The sequence below is a fragment of the Rhipicephalus microplus genome, chromosome X (assembly GCF_043290135.1).
Source record: "Rhipicephalus microplus isolate Deutch F79 chromosome X, USDA_Rmic, whole genome shotgun sequence".
Lineage (NCBI taxonomy): Eukaryota > Metazoa > Arthropoda > Arachnida > Ixodida > Ixodidae > Rhipicephalus > Rhipicephalus microplus.
This window is the reverse complement of record NC_134710.1, coordinates 136,580,239-136,598,911: the sequence shown is the minus strand read 5'-3', so window position 1 is coordinate 136,598,911 and position 18,673 is coordinate 136,580,239. Positions and strand designations below refer to the sequence as shown.

The following is an 18,673-nucleotide window of genomic DNA, read 5'->3' as shown; positions in this document are numbered from 1 at the left end:
TGGTCTCTGAAGAAACTGCAATGATTCAGCAGCGCCGCTGCTAAGCTTGTGTCTAGTGAGTGTTTGCCTAGGTATTTATGCAATACCATGCATCTCAATACACACGAAGTGGATTCGATGCTACCCAGTATCTCGGACAAGCTTTTTTTGGGGCGGGGGGGGGGGGGCGGTATTGAGAAGGCGTACGTACCCAGCGAGCCAAGAATGACGTATAAGTGGTTCTTAATTTTTTGTAAGTGTTCACTTTGTGTAATGTTACTGTTACCAAAGTCACCGTTTTAGCTCCAGTGCTGTTTCTTCTTTTTATTAACGATTTTCACATCAAATCTAACACAACCATAAGCATCGTTGCAGATAACTGCATTACTTATAACAAAATAACTTGACGTGAACATCAGATATTCCTAAACAGAGTTCTTGGAAATGAACTAAAACACCATCGTGTTGAACGCGGAAGATGGTGACTAATATTAAATAGTATGTTGGGTTTCCCTTCTATGAACAGTACATAGTAAAATAGAAGAGCGTACAAAGGAAAGCACTTAGATTTATGGTAATGGGAATTGCGAATATCTTAGAGAAATAATAAAGCCACTCTACAAACAACTTTGTTTAACGCTTTTTTTTCCTCTCTTCTTATGAACAACCCCGTGAAGATCAATGTGACTAACTATTTGCACTTGTATACAACCAGTTTTTGAACAAAAGACACGAATCAGTTAATTAGAGGTTTGACAATGACATTTTCAGGTTTCGCTTTATTTTTTGCGCCAGTAGTCCGACAAATTATCAGTTCACCTGACGATGCGGTCAACCACACATCACTCCAGGCTTTTATCGCCGAGATATCAAGCAATGTCTTGTTGTTAATATCGGGGTGTAGGAGCGCTGCGTTGTACAATGACATTCTCTTTCACTTCTCAGTATATTCTTTTTCAGCCTTCATTTCACGCAACTCTAGATTTCGTCAGTGCTTTCCAAATCCTATACCTAGTGTAACGAGCAACCAATTTAGCTACACTTTCCTTTTTAGTGCTATGCCTGTGCGCTAAACCTTCTAACATGCCGTTTATTACTTTTTTCTCATCTTTGAAGCATTTATATGGTCGATGTATACAGTTCATATGCATGGTCTAGTTTAACTGTGTTCTTTCGAATGTGTATCCTACTTCCTTTTCTGCTACAGCCTCCATTGTGAAGCTGGCATTACGTACAAATAAATGAATAAATAAATAAATAAATAAATAAATAAATAAATAAATAAATAAATAAAACTTGTTTTTATGCTGCGTGGTAGGGACGTACCACCGGGAGAGAGATAGGGTGGGTGTAACAACCTTTTACTGAGGTCGAATTAACCCGTCCCCTTTACTGCCCAACGTCATTTTCTGCGATCCTGTCGACGGCTTCTCGACCTTCTCAAACTCTTTCAAGACCTTTCCGTGAAACGCGGAAGAAATAAACCTCATCATTCTTAATATTATTGTTGGCTCAGCCAGCTATTCAGCTGGCTGATCGCTTTAGCTGAAGCAAGGAAAAGGCATATTATGCAAGGTGCCCGAATATTAATTGTACATGCGGGTAAGCATTCTCGTCTGGGTAAGCGCGGCAATGCTTATACTCACGCATCCAATAATTATAACGTATAGCATTGCGCAATTATTAAGCACAGGAATAGCAAGAAGTAACTGAAGTACAGAAGCCTAGCCAAAAGTTTTGTTTAAAGAAGTGGGCTCCCTCTATGAATACTCACTCGTGCATTTCTAAGAGTGTGTGTGTTACACAAGCAAAACTGAAAAGCTTTGGAAACACCCCCCCCCCCCCCCCCGCCCACGCCAGTTCTACACAACACTTGTCGCTTTCTCTTGGCATTGTCAATAAATGCGCGACGTTATCACCTGCACATATGGCACACCAACAGGACCAAGTAGAAATATCAGTGGTGTATAAGAATATCCGTTTCCAAAGCGCCTTCTTGTTGCACTGAACGCCGTGATAGCGCAATACGAAAGGGTATCCGCTGAGGCGCTTCCAGCTCTTCTTCAGCAGCCTACAGATTTGCAGAAGAACATCGGCAGGCCTAACTGCAAACGCTAGACGATGGTACTCGCAATTTTTTTTCTTTTAACTAAGAGTTAGATTGTGTGATCACCCATGTAGAGGAGTACGCGTAGTGGAGTACGTGAGCCACCCTTTCGATTCTACGCTCTCCGTGTTCTCGCCTGAGAAGTTCCGTGGGAGAGTAGGCCAGCACTCATATTTAAGAATCAAGTGGAAATCCTCCCCAAAGCAGGGGTCACGGATTGATGAGATCAAGGTGGAAATCCGCAACTTCCGCGAACGCCGCCCTGAAAGGCCTCATTGCGGGGGCTGGCCGGGGGGTCCCGAAATCACACGCGTTTCTCTCCACGCCTCGGAACGACCGCACAAGAAGTCGGCCCTTTCACTAACGATGCGTTGAAGAGGATGTTTCCCCACCGGAAGTGCTACGCGCCCAAGTTGCACGGCACGCTTGCCGCGTTTCAGCGGCGAATCGTACGTGAGTGGGTGTCACGGCGGAAGTCAAGCCATTTAAACGGTCTGACAGGCCCTGCGGGAGTAACATGTGACGTGAAAACGTAGAACGTATGCTCTCCCCATCAGTTCATTGAGGCGCTACAAATTAAAAAAAAAATAACGTTGCAGACGAAAAAAGTGTGAAAGAACATCGCCGTATGGAGTACAGTACGAATCGCAGGAGTAAAAAAAAAAGAACGAAAGAAATAATCCGTGTTAATTTTCTGGCATTCCTTGACTGGATGTGGCGCACAGATGGGAAATAATTTCTGCGACATGAGAGTTTTGTTTCATGTCCTCTTGTACATACCTCGTTAAGCGCGCACCGAACGGCGCATACGAATGCTTTAGCACCGCTTATCGCGAATGACGTTTGAACAGCAACAGCTGCCTTCGTTTCTACCGCCACCGGTCAGGTGTGAGCCCAACAACGCCCCGAACACGCTGAAAGCGGCAGCTAAAAAAAAAGGGTTGGGGGGGGGGGGGGATTCGTCGAAGTATGCAGTATTTTGAGAGCTTGTGAGTCACTAGAGAAGGGAGGCAAGACTGCTACCGGGCATGTAGGTAAGGGTGTTTCCGCGGCTCCACTAACGTCATCGGAACTCCCTAAGGTGCTCCTTCTTCTTCCGTACTACATGCCCGGTTTCAGTTTTCTGAAACCGAGGGAAAAAAGCATGCGTCTGCTACACTAAGGTCGATGGCTATTCGTTGGGCTAACTGTTCCTATTTCATTGTTCAAGAACCGGTAGATGGTACTACTGTATCGGGATTTACCCATTGTGGCGAATGCCCGTTTTTACGATGGAGCGTGACTACATGACACGTCATGATGCCTGGAGACGCCTAGAAGCCTGTAGCTCCTAAGGTCCTTCGCGCCTAAAATGCATGTAGTATAGGGGCGTATATACAGTGTATTGCACGAACAGCTACGCGGCACCAAAGTCTTTTCAGATGGCGTCATTAGACAACCATTTGCAATGTCAAAAACTTCGGGGATGCTTGAGCTTCGCCTTCAAGTGTGGAACGCGATGCTCCCCGTTCGCTAGGGCTTCTCAATCGCCATTTCGCTTCTCAATCGATCCTGGTTGCAATCGTGCCGCAAGGAAAGTAACAACGGTGCGTGTAACATTTTAAAGCAAACTTCTGCAAACACTGCCGCCAAGTGCCCGCTACACCAGAATTCTCCATTTTCAGAATTGGTCATGTATCCACTACGCGTCCGTGAGGGAACGCATGCATCAGGCCAGCTGCACACTTTCCTGGTGCTGTTTCTGCAGATGATGGTGACTGATTAGCTTTGAGTGCCTAATAATTATTGGGCTTCGATCAACTCGTTAGGCAAGTCACGTTTTTTTGACACCTGGTTCAATTCTACACTTCTGTTGTGCACTATTACATACATAAAAGAGTCTCCTCACACTACTAACGGACATTTGTTTTTTTTTAAGCCAGTTTCAAGCACTGCCGCCGCATTGTTGTACTAACACCTGCTTACCACGCAGAAGTCCTCGGTTCGACATTTATTATTATTTACTTATTTGTACCTATATCTCATTTTTGCTCACAGGCAACGCTGATTTCTCGCTCAAAAGTAATGACTCCGACATTAGAATTTCTGTGAAATGTACTCGCTAACGCTATCGCGTGAATACTTGCCGGTAGCTCAAATTCATTTTTATTCGATTGCGGCACGGGTGCACATGACTGGCCCCTCCATTTTTGGTGTACCTCATGCGCGTTGTGTTCGAAAGGATGATTTGTTACAGCTATGTGCTGCGATAGAACCTATACTAGTTAGAGTCAACCCACTTCAGCTGGATAAGTACACCATCCACTGGAGTCGGACGCTATGTCCCTTCATTCGGGTCTGATTTTTGTCCCTGGACGACGTTTTCAGCTCGCGATAGGACGCCATACGTAGAGCGCGTGTCAGTCGGTTCTTCCTTAATTCACCGACATTTTTCAGCCGACACTTTATCTCGTGCGCCCCAGTCGGTGCGGGGAAGACGCCGATAACGGAGACAGAGAACAGGTCGAGGGCCCGTGTTTTTAACGATTGGCCGCGCTCGGGCAGCAGAAGCGACTTCGTTGAAATATTGATGGAGTACACGCGCGGCCGGCGAGCAAGCAAACGAGAGGGGACAGCCGTCATCCCAAGATTGACCCTCGGCGCAGCGAGCTTCGCACGCTACAGGGCTGCTACCGGCGCTCAGCGGAGGGAGGCCCGGGCCGCGGGGGACGCATTTGCATATTGCACAAGGCGCACCGAAGACGGCCGCCTGTTTCCCTCGGAGGCCGCCGGTTGACAAATGACGCGGCCATCGACATTACACGGATAAGTCTTCCTCGGGGAAATACGCTTCGAGAGCGGCCCTAATCAGGGCCGGTTCTTGCGGTGTCGTCGTGTTCGGAGGCCTCCTAGAAGCGAAAACGCTGCTCACCATGCGCCATACGCGGCCAAGTGCCCGAGCCATGGTCCCGTATGCAAGGCGAGTGTACCTTCCCGTGCAACGCCATACAACGAATGCTCAATGTGCTCTGTGCATATACCCAGCGACCCCTATACATAAAGTAGTATATGATGACTGCGGGCTGTTCCTGTATTTCGGGCGTACCTTTTGTGTGTACTCCTATATCACGTGATGTTTGCCACTGTAATAACGATGATCAAGTATCGCAGTGACGAACTTCGACAAGGAGCACCCAATATCAAAACAAGCTGACAGTTTTTCCTTTTCAGACAAGAATGAGATTCCCGCATTACTGAAGTCACATTTCCATGTTCGCGAACATTGATGAAACTGAAGAACGGTTGCTGGTCCTAATTACTTTTGTTGTTTTCTTTATTAGTAAACCCTCAAGACCGAGAAGTTGTTACAGGGGGGGGGGGGTACAATATCAACCCAGTAAATATGGTTATAACACAGTGAAGGAAATGCATCAAATAACAACAGTTAAGAAAATAAAGAAAAAGAAAGCAAAAACAATAGTGCGCAGCTACACGATATAGTGTTGCGAAACAGCGCACTTGAGCAGCCCTTGGCCCTTATTGGCCACAGTGGAGGAGAGAAGGTGGTTCCATTCTCTGCTGCTTGTCTTCGGAGAAAAAGATTGCTAAAAGTGGTTGGTGCAGCAAAAACGAGTGGTCAACACGGGATGAGAAGTAGGCATGCTCTGGGATTAATTCCTCTCCAAGTACTTGTATATGGAAGAAAATATTATGAAAGAGTGACAGACGGAAAAGTGTTCTTCTATTGACCATATCTGGGAGCTGGAGAGTAGATTGCCATATTGTCTGGTGTCTCTCAAATAACGCGTTCTTCATGATCGACAGTTTGCTCCTGTCCATCCATGTTCGTCTTACTATGTCCATGTTTTTCATTAGCGCTTGCCAGTTTTAATCCGAAGAAAGGATCAGTGGTGCACATTTCATGCTTTAAATCGTAACTATTATCACAGCGGCACTTTTAATCTGCAATTTCACTTTCCCGGCATCAAGACAACGCCCATTCGAATAGTCTGTAGTGTATCCTAAGCAATGGGAGCAATGAACCAACGCAGATCGCTCACTTTCATTCGTAAGACATGCGCTCGCGTATCCATCGTTTCTAAGACGTCCGAGACCGGCTCGCAAGCTGTTTCAGATGCAGTGCTTTCAAATGCAAACACTTGCATAGTGAACACACCTGCATCGCACCCAGTCTACAATGCTACATCGGTAACGTTTACTATCGGAGTAACGTGCCGAATAGCGTGATGAAAATAGGTTATATGCAACCAAATTGAACGAAGGCGCATCACAACACAGTCTGCCCCAGAAAAGCGGTGAGTTGCCTTAGATAAACAAGTGTACCAAGTGTATACCACTTATTGTGTGCGTATCCTGTGGGGTACCTACTGGTTGCATTTTTTAAACATCAATCGCACCAAATCACTCATTCGGTAGTCGCACCTTCGGCAAGAAGTGCTGCAACATTGGCTGAATTTTACGGTGCTTTGCAGCTAAAAAAACAGAAATGACTTTTTTAGCATACAACACAAAAGAAACAGATAAGCACCAAACACCGCACTCAAAGGTAAAATAATTCACTGCTGCAAGTTAGATGACCAGTCGCTGCAGAACTCTGCCGTGACGCACCTTCTTTTCGTCCCATATTGGTCACGTGATGATTCGGTCTGACGTAGCAGTGTGGTCGCCTCGCCGGCGCTCACGGTGCTCTCGTTTTCAAAAGTGCCGTCGAAATTGGATGATGAATACTTCAAATTGTGTCGATTTTCCGTATAACTAAAAATCAGTTTCACCACAAAGGGAAAGCTGTAAATGGGATAGCAACACATTGCGATGCAAGAAGTAAAGCTAGCAGCTATAACTCTTTTGAATCTGATCTCACGTGGCTCCATAAAACACTGGTGTAAACGAAAGCGGCAGCTCCCAGGAGCGAAGCTGTTTTCGTGCTGTCATCTCAGCGCAAGGTAAGCGGTGAGAGCACAGCACTTACAAGGATGTATAAGAGATGTACTGAAGTTTGACGAGGTAGCGAGCATGTGAGCGCTGGCGACTATACGCCTTTGTGACCAAAGTTCCCAATTACTGCTCGAGCGACATGGCCCTCTTCTCCCCACCCGGCACCCTTTCATTTTCCTTCACCCGACGGAAGACAGATGGGATGTTTCCACTATGACGACCCATTGACGGCCTCGCACGCTGGATCGTGTCAAACGCATTCGCTTTTCGCGCGATGTATATAGCCGGCTAGCTCGTTTGATCTCTACGCGAGCCGCGTCCATCCACAACGCTCATGCGTTTTTACTCGTGCGTAGAGCATACGCTAACGTTTTCGATTGGGCTAGTTGGTGTATATACACTCGGAACATAATGCTGGGCTGCGCTGAAAAAACGGGGACAATGAAGAGATGTCCTGTTAGCGCTCGTCTCTTGTATACGGAGACGCCCGTGCTGTGTACATCTATTCCTTGTCCGTATTTTTTTAGGGCTGCATGCATTCTGTTCCAAGTGAAACATATATACGATGTGCTGGCGATCCTATAGATTTTGACGTTACACGGAACGCGACGGAAATGGTTACGGCAATGGGGAGAAAAACCAGCCGAGAGATTCCATATAATTTCTGTCATAATGAAAATTTGTATGACATATATTGGGACGCCTAGCAAGTTTTCCGTGAGAACGACTGCCCTTAGTTAATATTTATATTTTGTTGATTACTTGCTTGAATAAAACTTTGGTAGCGACGAATGATATCCGTTTCGATGAAGAGTTCGTCTCTGGAGAAGACATGTGCCAGACTATGATAGCTCGTTTATTGCAGAACTTGCATTAAAAAGGAGCATTTTATATGTCCGTCGTCCGGCTGAAATGTGGATGCGCAATCACTGAAACTCGGATGAAATGGTACGCCAGCTGCATTCATTTTCCTTATATAACGGTTTACGTGAATGCTACTCTCTTTAACTAAAGGTACATTATACGCCTTGTACCTGTGTCATTCGTTTACCTGATGTTACGAAATTCCTTCACGTGCAACGACCTGGACGTTCCCCTTTAATGTCGCAACTGCTACAAATTACCGCAATGTCTGATCCTCGGTTCAGTCGCACTAATCGTGCCTGAATGATCAGAGCTTCTCAACGACAATTTCTTGCTTCGCATATAATCTTGCTCATCGCTTCAAACCGGGTTCCGGTAGATTAGCCACAGTTGACGTGTCAAAGCTGGTAATCGACTACCGCCCAGCGCCGAGAAAAACTCGGGTACCTTTGGTCCAAACGTGAGAACCTTATTTATGTTAGAAAGACAAGCAAGTTGTGCCTACGGGCGCTAAAAAGCCACGAATCCGGCACGACACCAATATCTATGAAAGCACGTTACGTGGACACGCTGACGCTGCCTTGCGCACAACGTGCGAGCCTCCTGCGTTGACCAACGCTTTGGAAGAAGCGAGATCCTCGTTCGCACGCTGCTTGCGCTAAGCCTTATCTTCGTTTCTCCGAAGCTGTGCGTTTCTACACGTCCCGCCCCCGGGAAAGTCGTAGCGTGGTGCTGCACTAAAGACCATCTTCTTGAGCTCGCTCTGGTCACCGTCAGCCGCTTGCTCCCGCAAGCGTCGCAATGAGTCGGAGAAAAACCTGTCCACTGGACTTATAGCTCGTCTATTTTCTCAGTGCCTGCAGTTTCGGCCATTCAATCGGCTTTTTCATGCCGTGACAAATTAAAGCAACGGGGACCCCCGCAGTTTCTTGAAAACTACGAGGAAGAAGCAGATACAAAACGAAAAAAGCAGAAACGAAAAATCGGTGTAGGAAACAAAGGTGCTTGCTTTCCACCGAAGGTCACGAACGAGCGCTCGTTATTTATACGACGGGGTTCCTCGCGTGGACGTACCAGACACACCTGGCCCAGTGTCTCAGCGGTGGCGGAAAAGAACGCAGCTTGTATCGCAGAAAGGGGGCCTCATCTCAGGAAGCCCAGGAGACGCTCAACATGTGCCAGGAGTGGAAAACCGAGAGAAAAATGTCGAGATTCTTCTTAACGGCCTTTCGACACTCCGCGTCAATTCAGCGGCAGTGTACGTTGCGACAGCCACCGCTGAAGAACGGGGGTCGCGGAGGAAAGGAATTAACCCGACAGGTGCTCCGAGAGACAAGAGATTTATTTTCTTCGTCGCAAAGCAGATTTGAACGGCGGAAGCCTTGCGAGCATTACGAGAAAGCTGCAAGCAAAAATGCATGCTGTAAGCTGGAAGTATACTCGTAATCCTGTCATTTACGCTTGTCGTTCTCGGCCCTTTCACTTTTTAGATAATTTAAGTGTCACTGAAACGCTGATGGTTCTGCCATATATATATATATCCAAGGCTTTCCAAAGACTAGGGATCAGTAATTTGTTTTCTTCATGTTCAACATATATATATATATATATATATATATATATATATATATATATATATATATATATATATATATATATATATATATATATATATATATATATATATATATATATATATATATATATATATATTTGTGTGGGTAAGCAGTGACATCACTATGCCTCTACTTTCAACTGCACATATGCATCCGACATCGTCTGACTCAACCATACAATCCGTGGTCATAGTTGCGTCACTTCTCGGTATATAGCAACTAAGCAATAAGCCAGTAATTCAGGGATATTCTTTGCGCAGGAAAAGCTTAACCCGCTACCTGCTTCTGTTTATCATAACAGCAGTGTTACTCTCCTTGGAGATGTGTTAGGTACGGGTAGCTCACAACCAGTTTTATTGGGGAAAGGAGGAGGACAGCGATATCGGGCATTGCGGGCACGCGTGTGGGTGTTCAGGATGAAGGGGTGAGGGTTGAGTTGTGTAATTGTGACGGCAACGGACATTGGGCGAACAGAGCAACACTGCTGCCATGCGTGTCATGTGATATAGGGTCGTTATTCAATAATGCGTCTGTTGTTGTTTCGCAGTCCAATCCCCAGGGAGAAGATGGTGAGTTACAACTTACCTTCACTACGCCCAATCAGAGCAGCTTGTGTTGTTAGGGTGCTTATACGCATCACTTCGTTTGATAACACTACCGTGACAACGCTTGCGTGGCTATCATTTTGGAGAATACAGCAGTATACGGAAGCACTGTGATCTGGTGATCAGAAAAGTAAACGTCTTAACCGCAGAGTAAATTCATGTTACCAAATGCTTGGAGTATGCGGTATCGGAAAGTTCGGACGCATGTAACTTGAGGCTTCCAGTGTGAGTGAAGCGTCAGATATCGTAACGTTGATGGTTAAATCTGTTAACGTTAAACTCAAAGCATTTAATTTGGTGTAATCGATGGCTACCACCAGTTTTTAGTTGTAGTATTGCGCGTCAACTCATAAATTAAAAAACAGCACCCTCCACGAATGCACAGGAGCCCTGGACTAATGAATTCTTGCACTATAGGCTGTAGATAACAAGAACAAGTTGTTTCAGCGTTATTACAATCACTACTTTAATACATAGAACGGATGCATGCATAGGCTAAACATACATGCACATGCGTGCATGTTTATCCTAACTTGAGTCAAGTCACGCTTGCTTTAACGCGAGTTCACGCTTGCCTATAACGGAATCGGTTCCATTTGATAAAATTGTATATTTTTGACCTCTGGACAGTAACTATACTCGCCGTATAGTGGCCTAGTGATGTTGTTTTACAGCTGAACCAAGACACGCGGAATTGAATCCCTGTCGCATTTCGATGTATAATTGAAACGCTAGGGACACGAGCGCTTATGTTTAGGTGCGCCTGATGATCAAAAGTTTCGGCAGAATTCACTACGGCGTCTCTTATAATCATGTCGTGGTTTTTTGGGACGCGAAGCTAGAACAATTAATATTTATTAGACAGTAAGCTAAGCGAAGCTATAGCTCTGCATTATCGAGTTTTTTTTTCCAACTTGAGAAATTCTGACACGTTAAGTACGACTTTAAGACACCGTTTACATTTACAGTTAAACATTTCGCTTGATATGAAAATTAACCGCCACGTTGGTATAGTGGCTATGGTGCCGACTGCTGACCGGAAGGTCGCGGGGCCCCGCCGCGGTGGTCTAGTGGCTAAGGTACTCGACTGGTGACCCGCAGGGCGCGGGTTCGAATCCCGGCTGCGGCGGCTGCATTTCCGATGGAGGCGGAAATGTTGTAGTGTGTGCTCAGATTTGGGAGCACGTTAAAGAACCGCAGGTGGTCTAAATTTTCGGAGCCCTCCACTACGGCGTCTCTCATAGTCATATAGGGGTTTTGGGACGTTAAACCCCACATATCAATCAATCAAGGTCGCGGGATCGAATCCCGTCTCTGTGGCTGCATTTTCGATGGAGTCGAAATTGTTTGAGGCCTATGTGCTTAGATTACTAAGCTGCTCAATTAAGAAACTCACGTACTAAAACTTTCCGGAGCCATTTTCTATGGAAACTGCAATAATAATTATTATTATTCTTAGCGATTAAGCATTCATGTGCCAGGCGCTATCGTCATGTGACATGACAACAGATATTCGCGCCATCTTTCTCGCATGGTGTCGTCCAAAACGGTCCCTGCCTCTTTCCCGGACGCTGCCTGCGAAACGCGACGCACGCACGCTGCAAGATCGGAGAAATAAAACGGTTGCGCCAGGGTTTGGGGAGTGCAACCATCTCGCGCGAAGGAGATGCGCTACGCCCTGTGTGTACATACACACGCACCGCCGAAGCATATCTCGTCTTTCTTCCGAGACGCGCTCCCCTCGACGCTTCGCCTCATCGGAAAAGTGCGACCAGGAATGACGTTCTCTTTCAAGTCACGTACCACAACTCCCCCGTTCGTCCTGGCTCGTTGCTGCCTTTTCTCTCTCTCTAGATCCTAATGTAATAGTCTAATCACATACTGCTTTTAAAACCAACGCATGTCTTTTGAAAACTTGCCACACATCCGCAGTCAGTTATGGCTTTCTTCTTGGATCTTGTAATTCCGGATTGCATTTTCTTCCCCCTCGGCGTGCGCCAATCGCACCTCGCTATATAGATATGTTTTCAGAGTGTGGGCGAGAAGAACTCCAAAAGAATAAAATGGAAGGAAGCGGCCGGCAGCGGAGAGACACAAGAAGTGGGGTGAGACCAAAAAAAAAAAAATAAAACCCGCAATGGTATACGTTATTGTAAAGTTTCTTCGAGTTGCGCCATTAAGTGAGAGATGGCTTTCGGAGCTGACGTAATAACTCTCACGCGCGCACGCCCTATAGAACAGTGATTTTTCTGCCCCTCCGTGTTTTTTTTCTTCCTGTGTTTGTTCTGGTGTTCATTTTTCTCTCTGTTCCCGCAGGGACGTGGCGCCCTTATAAGAGCGGCGCTTGAGAGCCGCCGCCGGGGAAGAGGGGAGGATATGAAACGACCGGCATCTATGAAATTGGTAATGTGCACCAAAACGTACGTGTCACATTCCTCTATCCATTTTTTAAGTGACTTCGGGTGCGCACGCGTTCACGAGAGTGGATTTTGTGGCGCCACCTTCTTCGCTCACGAAGCTGCTCGCCTAGGAAGGAAAAAAAAGAAGAGGGGGGTGCTTCGAACAAATTTAATGCCCTTAAGCTGGCGCTATTCGCTTTTCGGTTCTCTTTATTGCATGCCACTTTGTTCATTTTTGTTTATTTGTTTATTCTTTTGTTTCCTTTCGACGTACTTCTTCGCGCGTGGCAGCGTCTTTCGTTTTGTGGCGCTTTCGCGGGGAGAGTTCTTTGATTGTCAAACTGTGGTGAGATTTGGCCACGATCCCTATACAGCTGCCCCTTCCCGGAGCTCAAGCCGCGGCCCAGCGGTACGTGCTCTCGGGCTCGGTGTGCTTGAAAACGGCGTTTAATTGAATTAGACTCGCAGGCCTTCGAGCTGGGCTCGCAAATAAGTGGCAAGCAGCGCACTTGGTGCTCGTGCTTTGAAAAGCTTCGGGCCAAGCCACGTGTGGGGCGCATTAATGCTTGGGATCCGAGTTCGCGTGCCCATTACGCACCCTCGCTACATTCCGAGTCTCTGAGGTGCTCGTGCGAATTCTCTCTGTCTCCCACCTCATTTGACGATGCGGATCCTCGGGTGTTGCGCATCCGCGATGTAAAGTGCGATGTAAGTTGCTGCAGCCAGCCGTCGCTAGAAAACAGTCATTCTCGTGTCGAAGCGCTTCACCGGTGTAGGCAGAATTTTTTTTTCGCGGGGATGGGCGAGTGAACCTTTTTGATTTTGGGGGAGTCACTCCTTCAAATGGTCATGTTTTGCTCTGTATACAACGAACAAAAAAATTCGGTGGGTGGGGGGGTGGGGGGGAAGGAGAGGTATAGGCCCAGTGTGTCACTCCCTGGCTACCCCACTGATTCGAGGGCAGCATATACGCTGTCATTTGTGTTTCTCATATTTTTTTCCTCGAGGGTGCGTATACGTGTATTACCTATTCATTTACATAATTTTTGATGATGGCAGTGAAGCCGTTTTGAAAGGACTTTTTTTTTTTACCCCACCGTGGTGGTCTAGTGGCTAAAGTACTCGGCTGCTGACCCGCAGGTCGCGGGATCGAATCTCGGCTGCGGCGGCTGCATTTTCGATGGAGGCGAAAATGCTGTAGGCCCATGTGCTTAGACTTGGGTGCACGTTAAAGAACCCCGCGAGGTCGAAATATCCGGAGTCCTCCACTACGGCGTCTCTCATAATCAAATGGTCGTTTTGGTACGTTAAACCCCACATATAAATCAATCAATCAATCAATCAATCAATCAAATAATCAATCTGAAAGGACTTTGACATAGTGGCGAATGATGATGATGGTACAACACGGAACATCGATATACATCAGCCCTTTTTCAACTGGCAGCCTCTTTATAATGTTCATATGTCGTTGAATTCAGCAATAGTGATATTGAGAGTTCAAGTCCGAAGATGGTTATCCTTTAGCATTGCGTTCTTATAAAGTCTGTAGGTATAGTGATTACGGTACTCGGCTGCTGACGCGTAAATCGCGGATTCGATTGCGGCCGTCGCGTTTCCATAGAGGTGGGATGCTGTAGGCCCGTGCACTTTGATTTATGTGCACAATAAAGGATTTCAAATCGTTGAAATTTGCGTTGCCCCCAACTATATACGGCGTGCCTCATTATCGTATCGTGGTTGTGGCATGTAAAATCCCAGAAATTATCAAAATTGTCCAGTGAAACTTCGGGGATTACCTATGGTTAACCAACAGTTTTTGTTGGCCGGCGTAATGAATGTCATGTGTACACCAACAGGCTAATCGCGCGGCATCATACAAGAGGAGCGAAATGCGTGCAGTTATGAATGGATGATAGGTATAGGCTTACACGCCTACATTCAGTCATAATGACGCGTTAGTTGAAAACTTTATATAAAGACGTGGAATCGGCAATGAGTAAAATCAAAAACAGTATACTATACTGATGGGTGACTTCAATGCCAAAGTAGGGAAGGCCTTCTGGCAGGAGACAAGGCAGTATGATGTTATGTCATTGGTACTACATATTCCAGAGGGGAGCTATTAGTAGAATTTGCATAACGCAATAATTTACTTATCTTGAATACCTTCCACTAAAAAGGGGGAACTGTGAGTGAACATGGAGGAGCTAGCCCTAATGACGAAAGTAAGAACGAAATATACTTTATACTGAGTGCACACCCAAGCATCGTGCAGGATGTAGAAGTGGCAGGCAAGGTACGATGCAGTGACCATAAAATAGTGCGGTCCCGAATTCGCCTAGACTTGAAGAAGGAACAACAGAAACTGATATGCAAGAAACCAATCAATGAACTAGCACTGAGAGGGAAAGTACAGGAATTCAGAGTCTCGCTTCAGAACAGGTACTCGGCTCTTATCTAGAAAAACAGCCTTAGCGTTGGCGCAATGAATGATAATCTGACGAGTATCATTACGGAGTGTGCAGAGGAAGTTGGAGGTACTGTAATTTGACAGGACCCAGGCAAGCTGTCCCAGTAAACAAATAATCTCGTTAAGAAACGTCAAAGAATGGAAGCCTCAAACACAAAAGACAAAATAGAACTGGCAGAGCTTTCGAAGTAGATTGATAAGCATAAGGTATCCAATGTAAGAACGTATAACATAGACAGAATTGAACTCGACCCACAAGTCGCGGGATCGAATCTCGGCTGCGGCAGCTGCATTTCCGATGGAGCCGGAAACGTTGTAGGCCCGTGTGCTCAGATGTGGGTGCACGTTAAAGAACCCCAGTAGGTCAAAATTTCCGGAGCCAGCCACCACGGCGTCTCTCATAATCATGTGGTGGTTTCGGGACGTTAAACCACACATATAAATCAATAAATCAATCAATCAAATCAATGAGAATTTCACTCGCTTTAAAGAACGGAGGAAGCGTAGAAGTGTTGAAGAGGAAATTGGGGATAGGCAAAAACCAGATGTATCCACTAAGGGACAAGGAAGGCAAAGTAACTACCAATATGAATAGTTAAAACAGCAGGGGAGTTTTATAGAGATCTGTAGAGTAGCCGGGACAACCATGACTATAATGTAAAAACTCGCAGTAACCCAGATAACATACCACCAGTAATAACAGAAGTAGTCAGAAAAGCCTTAGAGGGAATGCAAATATATAGGCAAAGGTGCTGGCGATGATCTATAGGGTAACATCAGATCTGCTGAAAGACGGAGGACAAATATAGTGGTATAAAATCTACCCACCCTGTTTACGAGGTGTCCCCTGACGGGAAGAGTACCAGAATCTTGGAAGAATGCTAACGTTATCCTAATACATAAGAAAGGAGATGACAAGAACTTGGAGAATTACAGGCCGATCAGCTTGCTCTCCGTCGTATACAAGCTATGTACAAATGCAACCGCTAACAGAATTACGACAACATTAGAATTCAATCAACCAAAAGAACAAGCAGGATTTTGAACAGGCTACTCAACAATCGACCACATTTCTGGTATCATTCAGGTAATAGAGAATACCCAGAATACAGCCAACCACTATACACTGCCTTCATAGATTACTAGAAGGCATTTGACTCAGTAGAACTATCAGCAGTCATGCAGACATCGTGGTATCAGGGCGTTGACAAAGCATATACAAATATCCTGGACGCAATCTCCAGAGGATCAACTGCCACCATAGTGCCCCATAAGGAAAGCAACAGAATACCAATAAAGACGGATGTAACACCTCCAAATAGCACCGTGTAAAAATGATAACGGTAATGTATACTGCGCGATGTTCAGATGTATGGGTTGCCTCAGTGATCAGCCCCCTTATTACCGTACGACGCCGCCATCATTTGACGTATCGTAATGATGCCACAGTGACGTCACAACGACTTCATGAGGACAAAAACTGGGGCAATATGGCATGCCACAGTCACAATTACATCATGAGGCGGCGTCGCCAGTTGAATCATTTAGTCTGCATTCACAAATCATGCAGTGTGCCGCAGAGGCTCATAGTGACGTGACTTACTCCGGCTACTGACTTACTTACGGCCCTTTCCAGGCTATATATATATATATATATATATATATATATATATATATATATATATATATATATATATATATATATATATATATATATATATATATATATATATATATATATATATATATATATATGTGTGTGTGTGTGTGTGTGTGTGTGTGTGTGTGTGTGTGTGTGTGTGTGTGTGTGTGTGTGTGTGTGTAAATTCAAATCGGATAGATCTAGCTGAGGTGTCAGGTGTAGCTGGTGGAAACATGCCCTTGGTGACATTTCATCATTTCATTGCATTTTGAAGGTGAACTCCGGTGCATTTTCGACCATACTCAGATAATGATGTTTTCAAATAGAATTGACATTCCTGCAACAGCTAGGGTAGTTCATTTTGCCTAGGAGCTCGTCAATACTATTAATTAGGCATTGAACGATAAGTAAAAGCATAACCCTAAACAAGAAGCTGCTCCGCCCTCCATGTTAGGTATCGGATGAGGTCACGAAATCCACTACACCCCACCACGGCTGGCCAGGGTGTAAACATAGTTGACGCGCCTCTTCTGACTCTCGAAAAGCAACTTGGCGATGTCATCCGACGCGGGACCAGGCTGTGCCAGCTCGTCTGAACTTACCAGTGACAAGTTCAGCGATGAATGCAGCTACTACCTGAGCATGGAAACATCGCTTTTCCATTTCGACCCGCCGGCGCGTGAAGCATCTGGCGTGCCCCGAATTGATCTCCTTGTTGTTCAATATTGTGTAAGACCAGTCAATAACGACGACTAACACGTTGTGTTCAGCTGACAAAACTTAACTGCACTCGTTTCACCGTCGCTTCGTAAAAGAAAGCGCACGCTGCATCCGTCTGCTGGGAAAGCTAGTGCTGATGAGAAAACTATAGTTCTCGAAAGCTGGTACTGATGAACTTGTAAGACGTTTAAAACAGAATAAAACTCTGATGTTGCTCTCAAGTGTTTCTCAGTGGGAGAAATGGGGAGTAATTAAGAATTCACGTCTAAGAGCGTGGTAGGAAAAGAATGTTCAAGTGCATGCTATCCGTCGATATACACTGTACTCACGTTGAACCATAACAACAACGATCCAATTTTACAAGATCACTTAGTTCTGACCCCACCTTACGGTTCGGCCCATTTAGGTCATCGCCATATGTCATACGTCACTGCTTCCCGAACCAACACTTTCCTTAATGCCTTCGTCCTGCATATACGTCCTAAGAGTGGAACCACTTTCCCTTCCGTGACAACCATTTTCGGCCGTGAACTGCTGTTCATCTTTATACAGTTACCTAATAAACGATGCGTGAAGTGAATGTACATATTATCTCTCTTGGCTTCCTTGTATACGCTCTACTTGGCATCGCACCAATATTCTGATTTTCACATGTGCGAACCCTATAAACCGAATAATGATATAGAAACCTGTGATTGTTCATAATTTGATATCGTTTTTGTTCATTTCGTTTTTCTGCACCCGACACCCCTCTTTCATGGTGATGTGTGTCTGAGGTCAACAATAATGTGTTATTATTTAATATATAATTATCTATTACTTACAAATGTTCATTCGGCATTAACCTAAGACGACTCGAAGGTGAAAGCCAAGTTATTCAGAAAGTTTTCCGTGCCTCACCAGATTTTTCATAGCCTCCGTGATCGGCACACCTTCCACCAAGCGACCCTGTCATGTGATGACGTCATCATGTGATGTCACGTCACAATGGCGTCACAAATTATAGGATTTGTGACGTCATGATGCCATATGGGGATGTTTTTTTAGGGGCGAAGACCCTTTTAGTCTATAGGGCCATCTCTCGTCCCTCTGACGTATACCCAGTAGCGTCTCCCTTATCATACAATAGATTACGTTGTGTGTATATGTCCTCGGAAATAGTACCACTAGATGGCGTTAGGGGTATTCATACAGTTGACTATTTCGTATAGTTGACGCGTCTCTCATACTCATATGGTGGTTTTGGGACGTTAAACCCTACATATCAATCAATTCGCATAGTTGACGGATGGACGGACGAACGCACAGATTCACGGACGGACAGACGCATCGC

The 18,673-nt window shown here is 45.5% G+C and overlaps 1 long non-coding RNA gene across 1 annotated transcript in view; it reads left to right on the top strand.

Annotated features, from left to right (window-relative positions):
- The window catches only part of LOC142775783 (uncharacterized), a 670,285-nt gene that overhangs the window by 390,373 nt on the left and 261,239 nt on the right, over positions 1-18,673 (top strand). Inside the window, exon 2 of the long non-coding RNA XR_012887005.1 lies at positions 12,423-12,526. This is a non-coding gene — a long non-coding RNA (uncharacterized LOC142775783). The remainder of the gene's footprint in view (positions 1-12,422; positions 12,527-18,673) is intronic.